Here is a 17,496-nt window from a genome sequence, read left to right on the forward strand (position 1 = left end):
CAAGAAGCCGTGAGAAAAAGAAAGAACAAGCACGTGGTGCCAGCAGCGGTGGCGGAGCGCACAGAAGCAGCTGTACTTCTTTCTTGTTTTCATTTCGCGGGCAACGAGGGAACGGGTGGAGACGCCGAAGCTCGCGCGGAACGCGGCGCTCCGAAGCAAGGCCTCGTCGAAGCCACGAAGAAAGAAGAGTGTTGTGAAGCCCTACTGACAACGAGCAACGAGGGAAGGGGAGGCCTGTATCCAGTTACCCGCGAAGACTTTGCTTGACACAGTGAGACTCGCGGATGAGAAAGAAACAGAGAGAGAGAGAAGGAGAGAGAGAGACAGAAACCCGACAGCGAACTCTCACGAGTTAGCAGTCATAGCCGGCTTCCTCGAACCTTGCCTGTTTTTGCACCAGCCGCCGACGATTCTACATTGTCGTGCGTGACGTGAGCCGAGGCGCCGGAGCCGTTGGTGGATAGCGTCGCATACAGCGAAGGGGAAGTGATTCGTGCCAGCGCTACATCAATATATTTCGTGCCCATTTGATTTCTTTTCCTTTCTTATTTCATTGCCAATCAAGTTCGCTGTTCGCAACGGTGCCGAAAGTGAAGTGATTTTGTGTCAACCTGCGCCATAGTTTGACCGCGTGTTGGTGGCCCAAGTGTGACAGGGTCGAGGCCCGGATTGTTTTTCTGAGTGGCTCGCTGTGAAGGTTGCACTCGCCTCGACTGTGGCTGGCATCGACTCGCAGGAGGACGCGATGACGGTGGACGCGGTGGCGCCTTCGCCGTGCTTACCTGACATGGGTGAGAGAACAAACGCGTGTCACGTGTTGTTGGTATTGTCTTCTCCTATTGACATACCTTGAAGGACACAGCGCCCGTTGGTTGTCCTTACGTACTTATAACTTTCGGGAACTGCTGGGATCTAGGCTTAAGGTCCAGGCTTAATCCCAGTCTAAGCTTAACGCCCTAAAATGAAAAAGAAAGAGACATGAAAGATTTTTTGTTGCTTTTGGAAGGCTGCGTATGTTTATTCTAAGTACCGATATACTCATCTTTGGTTTTTTTTGTTGTTGTTGTTATTGCGTCAGGAGAAAATTGACTATATAAACGGCGCTCGCTCACGCATTGGACATTATCCCCATTACAGCCGCGTGCTCTGCGAACACCCTCAAATACGAATTTCGCGCAATAATTTGCTTATGTTTGCTTCGCCGCGGATTCAATCTATGCTCAGGCGTTCTCGTATGAAATGCCCGTACGTAGAAATAACATCAGACGATATACTGGTATGAAGCTCTGCAGACGTTTACGAAACACAGAACAGGAACGCGAACGAGAAAGCGCTTGCATCAACCTGTTTCCACGTGTTTGTTGACAAAATAAACCAGTTGTTAGAAGCCTTTCCTCGTTCGTGGTCATACACGTTTTGTTTGTTTCGTAAAACGTTGCGTCGCTGTGTTCCAGTAATGCTTTTCCAACTAGCACCAACGCGAGCGTTAATTAGCCGAAATGAGCTTACGTTGCTGATCAATTGGCCAAACAATAAGACAGCCACAGAGAAACACTGCAAAGTGAAGAGGTGCACCTGTATGGTGATTTCAGATGACGCTTCCATCTCCTTAGGTGCATTTAGTAAAAAAAAAAAAAGAAAAGAAAAAAAGGAAAGAAAGAAAGACAGGTATCAACAATGTTTCGCACGGCTCTAGACACCTGCGATTACCACCCTGTAAAATTTCCCCCAAGCTATAGAATTATTATAGACTAGTTGGGAATAAACGACACTGGTATATTGTTATAGCCAGGGGCAGTGAATGACCGAGGCAGATCACCAGGTGCTGACACTCTATATACGTCCGTTCGTGCTTCGTGATTTCTGGTACATTGCTCAAGAGAGCTAGCTATAAATCGTTGACTCTTTATCGCTGTTGTTGTTCGGTGTTTGCAAGTGGGGGAGCGAGTTGTCTATATGACTACGGAAGGAAACAGTTTCGCTAACTACGGATTACTGATGTCTTACAGGCTTTTGTGGACTCTATACTAGGTGCCGCCTCATGAGGCGAGACGAGCTGGTGGTCTCAAAGATGCAGCGAACTCGGCCTCGTAAATGTTTTCAAAAAGGCGTATTCGGGTGAACAAATTTCACCAAGCCACGTTACCGCAGGCATAGGGAAACTGTGCTGTAAAAGACGTCTGCGAGTGGACGCGCTCCTAACGTCTCTACATTCACCTGAATGCTCTTAGGGAAGATCAGTGCGGACGCGTTTCGCAGTGGTAAAACCACTTAGCGGTAGAGTTTCGAACAACACGCTTCGCTTGGGGCAATACGCAGTGCAGACCACTAATACGCTGAGCAATGTCAACATTATTAATGTTAACTTTTCGAGCGCATTACATTACGGCACATTAAGAAGCGTGGGTCCCAGGCAAACGTTACGACAAAGATCCGCCACGGTAACGGGTGCAAACCAACCGTAACACATCCGTGTCAGGGATGCAGGTCTATACACGTGGGGGAAAAATAAGAGTGAAAGAAAGAAGAAAATTGTGTGCACAGAGCATCTCACTTGGCGGTTCAGTTTCTCCTCAAATGCAAGCTTTTGTTCGTCTTACGCTCCATGTGCTGTATCGAGTGAGTCGCGGTGAAATGGTGGTGCATTCCTGAAATTTCTTACTCAAGGAGCGCACGACAAGAAATAAATGTACGTGAAGAGAATGCGAGTGTTGCTGTGGTGAGAAGCTGTAGGGTTACGTGATAATACTGCTGAGTGAATGAAAAAAAGAAAATATATGGAGCGCTGTTTTTGAAGCGTATACACAGTGCCGGATCTTCCTCGTGAGACGCGATCAGAGCGACTCTCCCAAAACCCGCCGCCGACTGGGTCACCCGGAAAGCCTCGGTGGCGTCTTTCTTTCTTTTTTTTTTCTTTCAAAAAACATACGCGACTCAGTAACGACTTCTAAGCCTCTGGGCCTCCCACGGGGTTCGGTATATCTCACCTGCCTGTTGCACTCGCTGCCGACGCTTGGGAAATCTCTGTGGTCTCTAATTTCGTCGCGGGACCGCTGAGCAAGGAGGTCGACTGCGTTAACCCCGTTTGCTCGCGACAGGAGACAGTGCGGGCAATGCGATAAAGATAAAAGTGCGCTCCGATAAAAGCCGCACCGTGTATAAGTAGATAGAAAGGGGGAGCTGCTTTCGTCCATACGATTACGGCTCTCGCCATGCTGCACAAAAAACACGTATAAAGACAACTGGAACAGCTGTACGCTGTCGGAAGAGAGGGGGAGAGAGAGACTATATAGATTGGGGCTCCGACCGGCATTCCGCATTGAAGGCAGATCTTCGACCTTTTGAGCACGAGGTAATTCACGCTCGTGGCAACCCAGGCCTCTACGCGGCGGGCGTTCAGAAACTTCCTGCACGGCGATGACTGCAGAGAGTCGCCAGGTCCTGTGTTCGATTTCCAGTGGCGGGGACCTGTTTTGGCTTTTCTGCACCATATGCAAAAGGATCGCGCTGAAAATTATGAGAGAAAGCTTTGATGACGAAGATGGCGCAACGGAAGGACCGACACACATATAACCCAGTCTATAGAGTTCTCTCCTCAACTCACCAGCTGTATAACACTTCTTTTTGATACCCAAAGAGATTGTCGTACGCAGTCATTCCATCTGTCGTTGTGAGGTCAGTCACAATGTTTGTTGAAATGACACGAGTTTCCACGTGTCGAACTTCAGCGCATCGTCGTCATCATCATCGTCAGTAGCCATTCTTTTGTTTTGTCCACTGCGGGATGAAGGGCATTCCTAGCGATCTCCGATTACCCCGTCTCCTACACGCGCTAGCCGATTCCAACTTGCGCCTGCAAATCTTCTCATTGCGAGCCAATATTGATGAATACAAAGCCGACGACAACACAGCGACCGATCGCCCTCTTCGGTGTGCGCCGTGTTCGAAGGAATCTCCATCAACACCGATTGAGCGAGCTACGGAACATTCCGTTTCGGACGTCGCGGCAACACTGCACTGTAAACAGATCTGCGCACTTCAGTTTGCCTGACTCTCTACAACTCGCTCTCTTACGCTCTTGAGGGTGTAAACGTGTGAGTTATGGATTGATTTGCAAGCTAATGGTGTAAATCGGCTTACAGTTTAAGGAGAGGGTGACTGCTTGGGCTGTTAACTGTTTGTGCTGTTAACTGTTTATCACTGTATATATATCGTAATCATGACCCAGAACCTGGAGTAGCATATTCAGGCGAACAACCAGGCTGACATCTCCTGCGTACCATTAAAGCTTCTCTCTCTCTCTCTCTCTCTCTCTCTCTCTCTCTCTCTCTCTCTCTCTCTCCCTACAGTTAGTTTCATACTTCTACGTCGAAAAATACGACACAATTATTACATGAACCGCGTCGCAAATCCGCATCGACATATTATTTACTACCGAACTAGCACAGTGACACTTTCGTGCGGCAAATGTTCCAAAGCTCGCCGCTCGCGACCAAGACAAGTATACGTCGCTTTGCTAAAGCACGTAAATGCGCAAATCCACGTGCGTGTATTCCACGTAGCATTACGTCCGCGAGTTGTAGTTGCAATATACGAAGTAGTTATTCCGCACAAAGCGTCGCTGATCAATAATAATAATAATAATAATAATAATAATAATAATAATAATAATAATAATAATAATAATAATAATAATAATAATAATAATAATAACCCCGCAGCGGGAAACGCACGCGGAGGGACTTATTTATAACCGCACTTATACGCGTAGGTTCCGCAGCGTTCTCATACCAAGTATGAGAAGGGGTGTACTATAGTCGCGCTCTTTGTTTTACCTTTCGAGCGTATCGAAAGACAAGAAATTAGGCGAGAAACTGCGAGCAATACGGACGCGCATGCAGGACGGGGTGAAAAAAAAATAAAGTAAGGAATCACGCACCTCCGTAATGACTACGCCGCCGGACTTTTGTCCGGCTTCCGAGTCGGGCCGGCGAGAAAAAATGTGCGGCCCTGCGCGCGCCACCGCTGCCGTTCCGCCGGCTTCCCTGCCAATTTCGCGCGAGGAAAAACGGATTCGTTACAGGGTGGTCGCAAACAGGCACGCACACGCACGGGCTCCGGCGGCGGTGCCGCAACCGAGCTTTGAAAGGTTACCCTCACTTCGCCGCTTGCTTGTTTTGGGCCTCATCCACCGCGTCCGAATGGCGGGTTTCTTCGCATTCTTTCCTAATCCTTTCTTTCTCTGTTTTTTTTTCCTGTTCGTGGATTACGCTTTACCTCACGAGGAAAGTCTCGCCGTAGTGGTGTGCACCCGCACGGCTTCCTTCCGTTCTATTTCTTGCAGGCAGATTAGCGTGTGCAACACTTTTGAGTCCACTTTTCACTTGCACAGTGTTACCCGCTGTCAAAAAAAAAAAAAAAACAAGCAAGATATCCGAAGCAGAAGGGTGCGCATTAGTGGACACTAACGTGCGCCGGCTTAAAGCAGACAGAACTGGTTATTTCGCAGTAGCCTAACGCTACCTGTGTCCTATTTCTTCCAAACACACACTAGTGTTTCGGTCGAGCTCTCACTTATAGTATTACCCATTGGCAAATAAGTGAAACGCAACGCGACGAGACGACGCGCACTAACATCCTGAATTGAACGGAAGTCAGCATTAAGGCACGTCAAGTTATTAGTTCCTTTCTTTCTTTGTATATTCAAGTTTCGTTCACTGTGCACCACAAATGTAGATAGGTCAGGCGAAATGTGTTTAGGCACATCTATTTAACGGCTGCCTACCTGAAACAAGAACAACGAGCAAAGCTTTTCAGAGCAATTTACAACCTAATGATCATGAAATTGTAGCACTATAGGCGAAGCGGCGTGCAGAAAGCAAACAGAAAGGCACGGAAACACTCAGCCACGAAAATACACCATGCGCACACTTGGAGAAGCAACAGTAGAGGCTATCCGCAGTAGCATTAAGTATCATTTTCTCTGTTAATTATGTGGAGTGAATGAATGAATGAATGCGGAACCATCTCTGTCGTTTTATTCCCGGCAAGGTAACGTGCGATACCCCTTCAATCAAACATTCAGCATTATTATTATTATTATCATTATCATCATATGACTATTTCATGTTCTCTGTAGTGCGAAGGACTCTTCCGTCAGTATCCACTTACACATATATTGACTGGGGTGTGTGCATGCTATGCCTGCAAGTTTCGTAATCTCATCCGAGCACTTAGTCCTCCACTGTCCGCAACTTTGCGTCCTTTCCCTCGACTGTATGTAGGTGCTCGTGCAGCGTTCCCTTCAGTCGCTAAATAGTTTAGGCGTCCATGCCGACCAAGGCAGTTAAGGCAGCCGTAGCAGCTGACGTGCGTATGACGACAGATCTCAAGTGTAAGCACAAATAGTACGTAGCATCTACCAGGCGCAGTCCTTGACTGCAATACTTGAGGTACACCGGTTTAAGAGACCGTTTATAGTGTCCCTGTGCATAGTGTCCCGCCCACACGTACTCAGTGCTCACTCTCCCCCTTTCTCCTTTTTCTATTTCCCTTTCCCCAACCCCCAGTCATCATCATCATCATCAGCCTGGTTACGCCCACTGCAGGGCAAAGGCCTCTCCCATACTTCTCCAACAACCCCGGTCATGTACTAATCGTGGCCATGCCGCCCTGCAAACTTCTTAATCTCATCCGCCCACCTAACTTTCTACCGCCCCCTGCTACGCTTCCCTTCCCTTGGGATCCACTCCGTAACCCTTAATGACCATCGGTTATGTTCCCTCCTCATTACATGTCCTGCCCATGCCCATTTCTTTCTCTTGATTTCAACTAAGATGTCATTAACTCGCGTTTGTTCCCTCACGCAATCTGCTCTTTTCTTATCCCTTAACGTTACACCTATCATTCTTCTTTCCATTGCTCTGTACACCCCCAGTGTACGGTAGCAAACCGGATACTTTTCTGGTTGACCTCCCTGCCTTTCCTGTCCTTGCTTTGTCTCTCTCTCTCTCTCTCTCTCTTGACGCACGCATGATCACCCATACGAGGTATCCCCTACGAACTCTGTGTGTGATGGGATCGCAGTCTTGTGTATTTTAGAACAACCGCCGAGGCGGCGTAATGACTTTGGCGTCGCGCTGCTAAGTTCGAGGGTGCGGGTTCGAATCCTGACTCACAAACGGCCATGCGTTGGGTGCACGTTAAAGATCCCCAGTGGGTCCAAATCAATCCAAAGGCCTCCTACTACGCTGAGCCCCATAATCACGTGGTTTTGACACGTAACGCTTCAGAATCAATGTTTTGATCAAACGCTTGTCCGTGTCAATATGCTCTCGCATTTGTCTGTTTTTTTGCGCAGTATCTTTTTTCCCCGAACATTACGAACCACCTAACGCAACAACAAGTTCTATTGAGCTTACATGTCTTATCTCGTATCAAAATCATATCTTACACAGCGTGCACTTGGCATCCTTTGGCAATCTTCCTTTCCCAGTAACGAAAGTGTACGCAAGGGGGGCCACACATGCACTTAAGCTTCTTCTTCCGAGACTAAAAGAGATAGATAAAAGAGATAGATGATCAGCAGGCGATCGCAGATTGTTTTATATCTGCGCATACCTCTGAGCCCCTTTCTCATTTCTTTTTTTTGTGTATGTGTGTGTTCTGAGGAAGTGAGCTTCCCGATGCCTTGCGGCGCAACGACGTCTTTCCGTTTCTTCGTTTTCTTCACGCGTTGTTGCGAAACAGTGGTGTCCAGGAAAAGAACGGGACCACACACACACACACGCTCGCTGGCTCGCTCGCCGGGTTTTCCCCCCGTTCGCCATTTGTGGCGTGCACACGTAACCGCAGCGCGAACTGGCCGCTTGCGCTACCTGCAACCGCGCGCGTCGCGGAATATTTTGCTCTTGGGCCGCGGCACGGCATCCGAGCGCCGGACGCAGAGCGAGCGCAACCACGGAAAGTGGAGCAGACGCGGCGCCATAGCCGTGTCTGCTCCACTCCACGAGGAAGCAAAACATTAGCTTTCGTTTTTTCTTTGTGCCGTGCTTAAGCCTTCGGGGATTAAAGAAGCGAACGCGCTCGCCGGCTAAACTACGGGGGAGGGTGAGTAGACGGGGGGGGGGATATCCTTTTTCCTTCAACATACTGCGCTACTCACGCTCGTTATATAGTTGCTGCAGAGGCTTATCTATTATGCCATTGCTGTACTTAACTAGCACACGAAGCCGCAGGCGCGATTCCACGTCCTATACGGCGTCTTACCAAACCAGAAACTTCGTGAACGGGAGACCAGCGAAACGGACGCTTGTACGCGAGGGAACAAGTGCAACGGGACGGGCGTTGGACTTGCGCGGCTATTGTGTGTGCAAGTCCTGAGCGCGTCCTTTTAACGCAATAGCGTTAAGGAGCTCGTGTCGCAGAAAAGCCGGTGTCGGCGGCGTTGGCCGTGAGCGATAAATCCCAGCAGGCATTTCATGAATAAAAACAGCTTGCAAGATGGACTGGGTGGGAATCGAACCAGGGTCTCCGGAGTGTGAGACGGAGACACTACCACTCAGCCACGAGTTCGATGCTTCAAAGCGGTACAAAAGCGCCTCTAATGAATGCGGTGTTGCCTTAGAAACCAGCTGTTTTTAAGGCTCAGGCGTGCGTCGCTTGCTCAGGCGCACCTTTCGTTGCCGCGCCGAACGCTGCGTTGCTCGACGCTCACCGCGTCCGATGCGGGGCGCGTAGTCGCTGTGCCGTAGCCCATTGTCTTACACCCCCTTGGCGGGTCGACGGGAACGCTGTCGCGTTCCACTCTTGAAGGCGAAGCTTAAGCGTCCTCCAATTTTTGTTTTCCAGGTCTTCCCCGATGCATGCGCATCTGTTTCACTGGTTTCCCGTTCACAAGTATTTGCCGACTCGCCGAGCAAGAAGGTCGGCTAAATTTTGTCACCCACCGGCTCGATCGAAATATATATATATACCATCCCCATATCCGGTGCATAGAACCAGTTCTGCGGTAGCAGTGCAATGAAGGCTCGATATACGAAAGGAGGAAAATTGTCATCCGCCCGTCTGTGTACACGAAAACTATACAAAGGAAACCCGCAGGGGTTTCCTTTCGCCCTGGTCACACTTTTTTTTCCATCATTCACGCTCCTAATGCTAGTGCATTAAAAAAACACAGCATTAAGAGGGGTAAGCGATTGCGTCAGAAATCACCGGCACCGAGATTGCCCTTTCGTCTCCGAGTAAAGGACGGCGACGACGAACAATGGCCGTCGTCCCTGCGGAAGAACGCGCTCCGAAGCGCCGCCGGCTGCAACTCGGTAAACCTAATGGCTGTCGATTGAGCGTTACAGAACGCGTGAGCGCACGACGCACCGAAGCGGCCTTATCGCGCGCTATATATGTACAGACCATTACTTTGATTCCGGGAAACTATAGAGCGGGAGCTTCGGTGGACAAAAAACGCGGCCCATCGGAAGTGCCGCCCACGCGCGAACTCTCGGGTCCCGCACCATCCGCGCGTGTGTCTGCTCCGACAAAGGTGACGCTTTCCGTTCCTCGAACTATCTCTCACTCTCTCTCTCTCTCTCTCTCTCTCTCTCTGATATTGTCTCGGGAGCCCATTTGCCGCGCTTCTAAAGCACGGCCCGTCTCCCCATCGACCCTGAGGCGCGCGAGCCTTTGCAGACCAAACGTACGGCAATGTGTCCCGATCGTCTTCCGTATCTCGCGTCTACTCGGTCGCCTCTCTATACTTTATGCGTTGCTCGCATCGGGGCAGGTACGGTGACGTTCTTAACGCAAAAGCTTCTCCTTCCCCAGACCTCCACGTTGATGTCTGTCTTTTCGCTTTACGAGGAATATTTGCCTCAAGACCTCCTTTACGTGGGAAAATTCAAATTTAATTCAATTTTGAGTTTTTACTTGGCCCAAACCGGCGATGCGATTTGGTGGTGTGGCGTAGTGTCCGGCTCCCGATAAATTTTCACCACCCGAGGTTCTTTAATAACGTGCACCTAAATCTAAGCACGCGAGCGCTTTTCCAGTTAACAACCATCGGAATAGCTGCTGTGTCCGGGAGGTCGAATCCGCGACTTCTAAGATGCGAGGGAATGCCGAAATTGTCTCGCTCGGCTTGGCAGTGCGCCGGTCTTGACGAGGTTGTTTTTAAGACGTTTAATGGGATAAATGTTAAAATCCGTCACTACCGGGAGAGAATCGTTGATTGAGGCCCGTCAGTTCTTTCGCACAAAATGCGAAGAACGGCGAATTGAAAAAATAAGAAAGAAAGCTGAAACGTGAAATGAAAAACTCTGCGACTCCGTAACAAAAAGCGAAAACACAGTTACGCAATGTGCACCCGTTGAGACGTCTGAAGCGCACAAAAAAAAAAAAAAACTGATTCGTTACTCACGAGTACGATATACAGACCGCTAATCTGCGAATAGCTAGTGCATTTACAAAAGCCTCAAAAACACGATAGCTAGTGCATTTACAAAAGCCTCACAAACACGATAGCTAGTGCATTTACAAAACCCTCAAAAACACGATAGCTAGTGCATTTACAAAACCCTCAAGAACACGATAGCTAGTGCATTTACAAAACCCTCAAAAACACGATAGCTAGTGCATTTACAAAACCCTCAAGAACACGATAGCTAGTGCATTTACAAAACCCTCAAAAACACGATAGCTAGTGCATTTACAAAACCCTCAAGAACACGATAGCTAGTGCATTTACAAAACCCTCAAAAACACGATAGCTAGTGCACTTACAAAACCCTCAAAAACACGATAACGAATCTACGTGCTCTGCAGACTCGCAGAGATCGTGCATGTCCGCTCGAGATGCTCTTGCAGATGCAGCTTATACAAAACTGCGATGTATGCTCTCGGTGGTGAGCTAATATGTCGTTTATGAACTTGGCCCTTATTTTTTTTTTTTTACACACGCCGATTGAGATTGATTATCGGCAAATTTTTTTATAAAAGCAAGAAGGTCCTATTTCAAAATTATACTTATAGTTGGTAGAATCGAACTTTCTCTCCTAAATACAGGAAATCTAATTCCGTCCGTTCCAGCGGTCGTGTGACGCGAGCGTTCCTGCAAGTCGCCGCGTGTATATGCGTGTTTGTATGTGCGTATTTACCGGCGAATGGGTGGCTACAATTTTTCAAACTGCGAATCGGCATATAGCCGGCTCTAATGCCGCCTACCTACTAGACAGCCTGTAGTTATTAAATGACAAACAACATTTATTTAAATAGGAAAACGTAACATTGGAGTTGGCTCCGATGTAAACCTTTTTGTCTGCTTCAAAAAAGAAGCAAGAATATGTTACTCAGGCAACAGTAAAAAAACCCGAAATCGTGTTTGCTGTGTCCGCCCTTTCACTTCGTTACGTGGTCGGATTTCCGCCATCTTCTCGTCTCTTCCCCGTCAACGCCAATGGGATTCGAACGCGCGTCCACGCGCACTGTGCACTTTTAGCCGGTCTCATCAACCACCGCACTTAGGCGCAGTTTTGACCCGCGAGATCTCGCTTTCTTTTTTTTTTTTGTTTGCAAGTGCTGCAAGTGGCAACTAGCAGCCTGCGTATTAAGTACAGCATTCTTTCGCGCTGCTATAGCTTCAAGAATAGCATCTCCCGCGGATATCCAGCGCTGCTCTACACAACCTCTCGCAGGCCGGGGGCATTTACGAACGCGTGCCCTTTCCAAGTCTTGGAAATGCCGGTATATCGACGTGAGGCGCCTGTGATCACCCGCTGGGCACATGTCCTCATCACGGCGTCCAGCGGATCTCCTTGCAGACCGGCACTAAGCAGAATTTAAGACTGTAGAAAGTCTTCCGAAACGAAAATTCTTACCCCCTGGTTACAATGCCGTCCATGGTTTCAGAAAGCTATAGTCGTTCGCTGCTGCAGTTTCTGGAGAAGCACCGGCCTTAGTGACCGATCGTAGTGCTGCTATGCGTCTCGCGCTGTGGACGGGTAGTGCTCGCTCTTTCCCTCCTTTTCTCTCTCTCTATTGCCCTATCACCCAGTGTAGGGTGGCAAACCGGACGCTAGTCTGGTTGACTTTCCTGCCTTTTTCTCTCCGCGACTTCTCTCACCTTTCGCCTGCCACACAGACTCTGAGGGTGACAAGACTGCACGCATATTTCGGAGGCGGACGAGGACGGCTCTGCGTGCGTCGCACAGTTGTACTAGTTGTCTATAAGGTGGCGCTAGTCTACTGCGAAAGCCTCAGAAAATCAGAAAATTTGGGAGTGGTAGTTCATAGTGGTTTTTTGTGTCTTTTTTCATTGTTTAAACTAGGTAGCATATTAGGCAGTATAGTAGCAAGAGCTTGGTGGCGCAACCCACCGCCCGTTTCAAAGGGGACGCTCATAACATCCATCCAGCCTTCTGCTGGCGCAACGAATTGGTTCAGAACAGATGAAATCCGTGAACTCTGCAGCTTCGTTTTTTCGAAGGTCGGTGCTTATTCATGAGGTCTTTTTCTTAAGAGCAACAGAGGTTACGCTACAAGGGACACTTGTAGCGCTGTGAAGTATAAGTACGTGGGCACTCAAAAGAACGGTGATGTTGGGCGAGTCAATTGGTCGATGCCTGCGGAAGCCACATTTGTGGTTTATACCTGAAACGTACTTATGTACTTGGTTATGAAGAGCCAGTGCTGTCCTGCCTTCTGTTCTTTGCCTGTCATACTCGCGCGACAATACTTTCCCCTAGTATCTGTCAGTATGTCGAGAAATTGATTAAAGATATCTTGCTTTTGCACACGACGCGCTGTTTCGACGAAAGTGTAGCTCTCCACACTCGCGTCGCTTTTCCACCAACGCCCTCTAGCCTTTGTAAAACGAATGTGCCTTTTTCTTTTTTTTTTCTGTGGATAGTTTTTCTTTCTTTTTTTCTCTTGTTTTTGTTGTTGTCGTTGAAGGGGTATTTGTTTCTCAGTAGTTAGAGATCTGCGTGACACACAACTTCGTGCCCCCCTGCGTTTGGTCATCGCTGTTGAAGGAGCGGGTAAACGGACGGGGGCGTGTTTGCTTAGATTGTGTGTCTTCTATTCGCATAGTTCTCCAACGTTTCCTTTACTGCGAGAGTTATGCTCAGTCGCTGTAACTGCCGCAAAGAGAAGAAAAGTGTTTTTGTATCTGTCGAAGGAAGCAGGGTGTATCTAATGTTACTGCTGCCATCTAGCGGTTGTGTGTACGATATGTCATTACACTTTACTGTTAAGACCGTTCCATATAATTGAAAAAGAGAAATACATCTTGCATAGTGTTCGACGGTTTCTTCGCAATTGTCGTTCATGTTATAGCTTAAGAGGATCATGCAAAGGTCGTTGGATTGTCTGGAATTCCTTTTATAATGACTAACTGCGGGGTGTATTAGATCCGCCAATTCAGATAATCGTTTGCGTTAGGTAAAATAGTTGTCTGGCTTTCTTCTCAGTCCGTGCCTGCTTGTGCTTGTGTAACTATAACCGCATTAGGGTATTTTCATTCAGAAGAATCAAGTATCCGGGTAGCTGTGTTGAAAATTGTAATTGTTGTAACAGCTGATTCCTATAACAACGCCAGCACTGAAGATCGAACCTTTGTTCTAGTCATGGCTTAATATATATGACTGTTACTGGAAAAAAGAAACTATGTATCTCACGAAACAAAACGATGAAATGATGAACCAAGAAAACCGAGATGTGAAAAGAAGTTTCGAGTACTCCGTTTGCTGTTAAGAGGGAGAGAGAGACGAGATGGGAGAGGTGGGAGAGAAGCTTCTGGTTAGCTACACTACACTGGGGGAGAGTTTAGAGAGGTAAGAGTAAAGGAAAGCAGGGAGGTAAGAGTAAAGGAAAGCAGACAATCCTGGAGTACCGAATTATACACATTCGTCACACAAGGCTTTGGTCAATGCGCCTGTTGAACTTTTTTTACGCTCGAGTAACCTATTAGAGAGACCTCGTATTCCCTCCTTTGTTGTTAAGACTCTAGAGAATTAACCTTGTTTTCCGTCACATTCACACGTACCTAAAGAATGCGGGTAAAAGAGGACAGAGACAGCCGGCCACCATTCGCGATTCCAGGTCGTTAATCCGGGGACGAAAATCGCTAGCCCGCTCCGCTAATGATGGCGCAAGACGACCCGGCGTCGCGTCTCACCTTCCGACACACTTACCCCCGGCTATGGCTAAAGTTCATTCCGTTCAAGGAGATCGCACGCATGCCGCGGTCGCTTCTGGGCCTTCGAGCCATTCAGACAGCCGAAACAGCGCCACGAAAGAAAGAAAGAAAGAAAGAAAGAAAGAAAGAAAGAAAGAAAGAAAGGAAGAACGAAGGAAAAGCGTTGCATGTCATTAGCCGTGGGAAGGCCGCACCTATCGAGTAACGGGCCCCTTGTACCGGAACTGTCCGGTTGACCCATCGCCGGGAGGCTGAGGTGCTCGGGGGTGAGGGGGGTGCGTCGCCGGTTCGGCGTAATCGTGGCAAATACGCGCCCGCGCTCACAACCCACAACGGACACCCACTTCAAAGGCGAGAGAGAGATAGAAACAACAACGACGACAAAACTAAGACGACGAGAAAGAAGGAGAGCGAGAGGACGAGGAGGAAAGGTCGGTCGTCGAACCTTCTCGTCCATGGCTGCGTGTGCACGTGTGGCTGCTGGCTGCGTGCGCGTGTGTGCGCGGACACGGCTCTTGGCGCGCCTTTTGCCGCGTGCGGCGCGTATCGGCGACGTGCGTCTCGGCGAAGCTGTCTTGCGCCGTGTAGGTAGGTGTGCGTGCGGCCGCCGAAGCCAGGGTGTATGGAGGACGAGCAGGGTTGCTGCTGCGGTCGCTGTCTGTTCGTCAACGATTAAACGAACGGCGCGAAGCTGTACAGCCCCGTGGCCCGCGTCGTGCGGCGCCTTCGCAGGCGGGTGAACGAGCGTGGATAAAGCGCCGTGGGTGTCTGGGATGGATTTCGAGCGACGACCACGCTTCTTAGCGTGCAACGCGTGCAACAACGCGTGCAAGGCGTCACACGCGTGCCGATCGGACGCAGATGGTAGGCGGCGAAGTGGCTCGTGAAAGTGTGTGCGAGGTTGCGTCCCACTCGGGGCCGGTCCATTGTGTACCGGCGAGCCGAAGAACGTTCTAAGTAGCGCGTCGCCTTTCTTTTTTTTTTTGCCTGGGAGAGGCGAGCAAATGTCGTCTCATCATTTGCACGCAGTCCAGCAAGAGGTAGAACCACACAGCATATGGCTGAGGAGTGGTATGGGCGAACAAGCTGTGGTCACACTGGGCATTCCTTGGTAGAAACGCAGCAGGAGAACTACACTAGATTTCTGGGAGGGTTAAACCTGAGAGTACGGTCAGCGCAGTTGGCTCTCATGAGTGAACGATTTGTTTGGAAGAAACTGCAAATGTTGCCGACGATTGCGTCGCCGGCTTCCTCAAGAACAATAAATTGCCCAGTGATCGAGGGATGGTGTCGTCAAATGTTGTGAAGAAGAAAATACAGGAAACGTTCCGGCAACACAGCAACTTTCGTAAACGTGCTTAAACAGTTAATATAGAAAGAAAACAGCAATTCTAAGCGCCTGCTTGTTAGCATCTTAGCTCCTGCATCTTAGCAGCTTGCTTGTTAGCATCTTAGCTCCTGCATCTTAGATGCTAACAAGCGCCTGCTTGTTAGCATCTTAGCTCCATCTTAACACACACACACACACACACACACACACACACACACACACACACACACACACACACACACACACACACACACACCACACACGCACGCGCGCACACACACACACACACACACACCACACCACACACCACACACACACACACACACACACACACACACACCACACACCACACACACACACACACACACACACACACCACACCACACACCACACACACACACACACACACACACACACACACACCACACACCACACATCACACACACACACACACACACACACACAAAAGCATTACGGCAGAACGTGCCATCTCGCGATGAATGTCGACGCCGTAATGCGATTAGCGTCGCAGCAACGCACCGTATTGCCACCGCAGAGACGTTTTATGTAGGAGGCGTGTATGTCGCCGGATTTCTCTCACGCACTTCCCATCGAACACGTTGTGCCACCAAGCGGCGCGGCCACAAAGTCCGCGCGTGGCGCGTGTGTGAATACGCATTCAGACAAAGTTATACGAGTGTATACGATGCGAGTTAGTATCCGCGGAGCCCGGCAGAAATTTTTAATGTTTCTTTTTTTTTTTTGTCGTTGAAGAGCGGCAGCTACCTAGAGACCCAACCTGGCGCGAAAGACGTTCACTGGCGAGCGGCACGCACGCAGTGACACACATCGAGTGACCCAAGCCGGTCTGATGTTTTGCCTCGAACCCTGTTTCCTCAGCATAACAGCCAGGGGCTGTACCCATCAGACCATGCAGAGACCTCCCAGCGACCCAAGTCGGTAGGGAAACGCGTAGAGAGGAAGACAGATAAACTCCTAAAAGTGCGCTCAGTCCACCAAAAATTGTCAGTCGCATTAAAAACTCAACCTGTTGCTTCGTCCAGCGATGGCGTTGATCATTCGTCCCTGCGTTACATTAATCGCGTAAAAACAAGAATAATGATGACTGCATTAGCTTCAGGTCTTAGTGTACGTTAAGCCACGAAAGTTCGGGAAGATCGGTCGCGCGCGGTAAACAGAAACAGCCCCAGAAAGGAAAATATATGCGAACGAGTCATGGGCTCAAGGACACTTGACGCTGGCTGCTACGGAAGTTGCAGCCAACGCTCTGCAACGGTATACTATAAAGGCATCACGAACAAAATGTTATCGCGAAAGAACTGTCAGATTGTTTCTTTGAGACTCCCCATCGGACTCGTTTTTCTTGCGGTAACGATAACGAATCCACTTTGCATGCAGGCTTATTTGCACACTTACCTTCGCGCCCTTATGTCTGCGCGCCTTCGTTGCCTAGCTTTGTACGCATGAGATCAGGGACAGGAAAACTATCGTTTATCACGCTAGGGGTAAAAATACACCCTCCTTAACTATAAACGTATTTGGTTGTTGCTGGCTCACCGGGATGCACCATGCATATCAAATACACGTTTCTCGACGTGGGACCTAAAATCGATCTCTACAACAACCGAACGCAGGGATCGTTACAGAGCGAGTCAAATTGGGTCACTTTCACTGGCCCAGTTTGCTCGATAAACCAAACGTATCGATGTCACCTCTTCTTAAATTTAAAGGATTGTGGCTGCCGCAGCCGGTTCTGCAGCGCCTTGCACAGTTACAAAACCAGCACACACGTTGTGGTACGTGCCAGCGTTTTAGAACGGAGCAGCAAGGATATAAAGAAAATCGAGCCTGTGCGGTAGTGCCCAATGTTAAAGGAACACATGAATGTAGAGCGCGTGTGAATTATTTGGAAATCTTAGAATTGTCCGGCTATGCAGCAGGGAGTGTGATTGGT

The 17,496-nt window shown here is 49.0% G+C and overlaps 1 protein-coding gene across 3 annotated transcripts in view; it reads left to right on the forward strand.

Moving 5' to 3' along the window:
• The window catches only part of LOC135897463 (microtubule-associated protein futsch-like), a 291,670-nt gene that overhangs the window by 230,947 nt on the left and 43,227 nt on the right, over nt 1-17,496 (forward strand). The gene's annotated exons all lie outside the window — the stretch shown is intronic.

The sequence above is a fragment of the Dermacentor albipictus genome, chromosome 2, assembly GCF_038994185.2.
Source record: "Dermacentor albipictus isolate Rhodes 1998 colony chromosome 2, USDA_Dalb.pri_finalv2, whole genome shotgun sequence".
Taxonomy (NCBI): Eukaryota; Metazoa; Arthropoda; class Arachnida; order Ixodida; family Ixodidae; genus Dermacentor; species Dermacentor albipictus.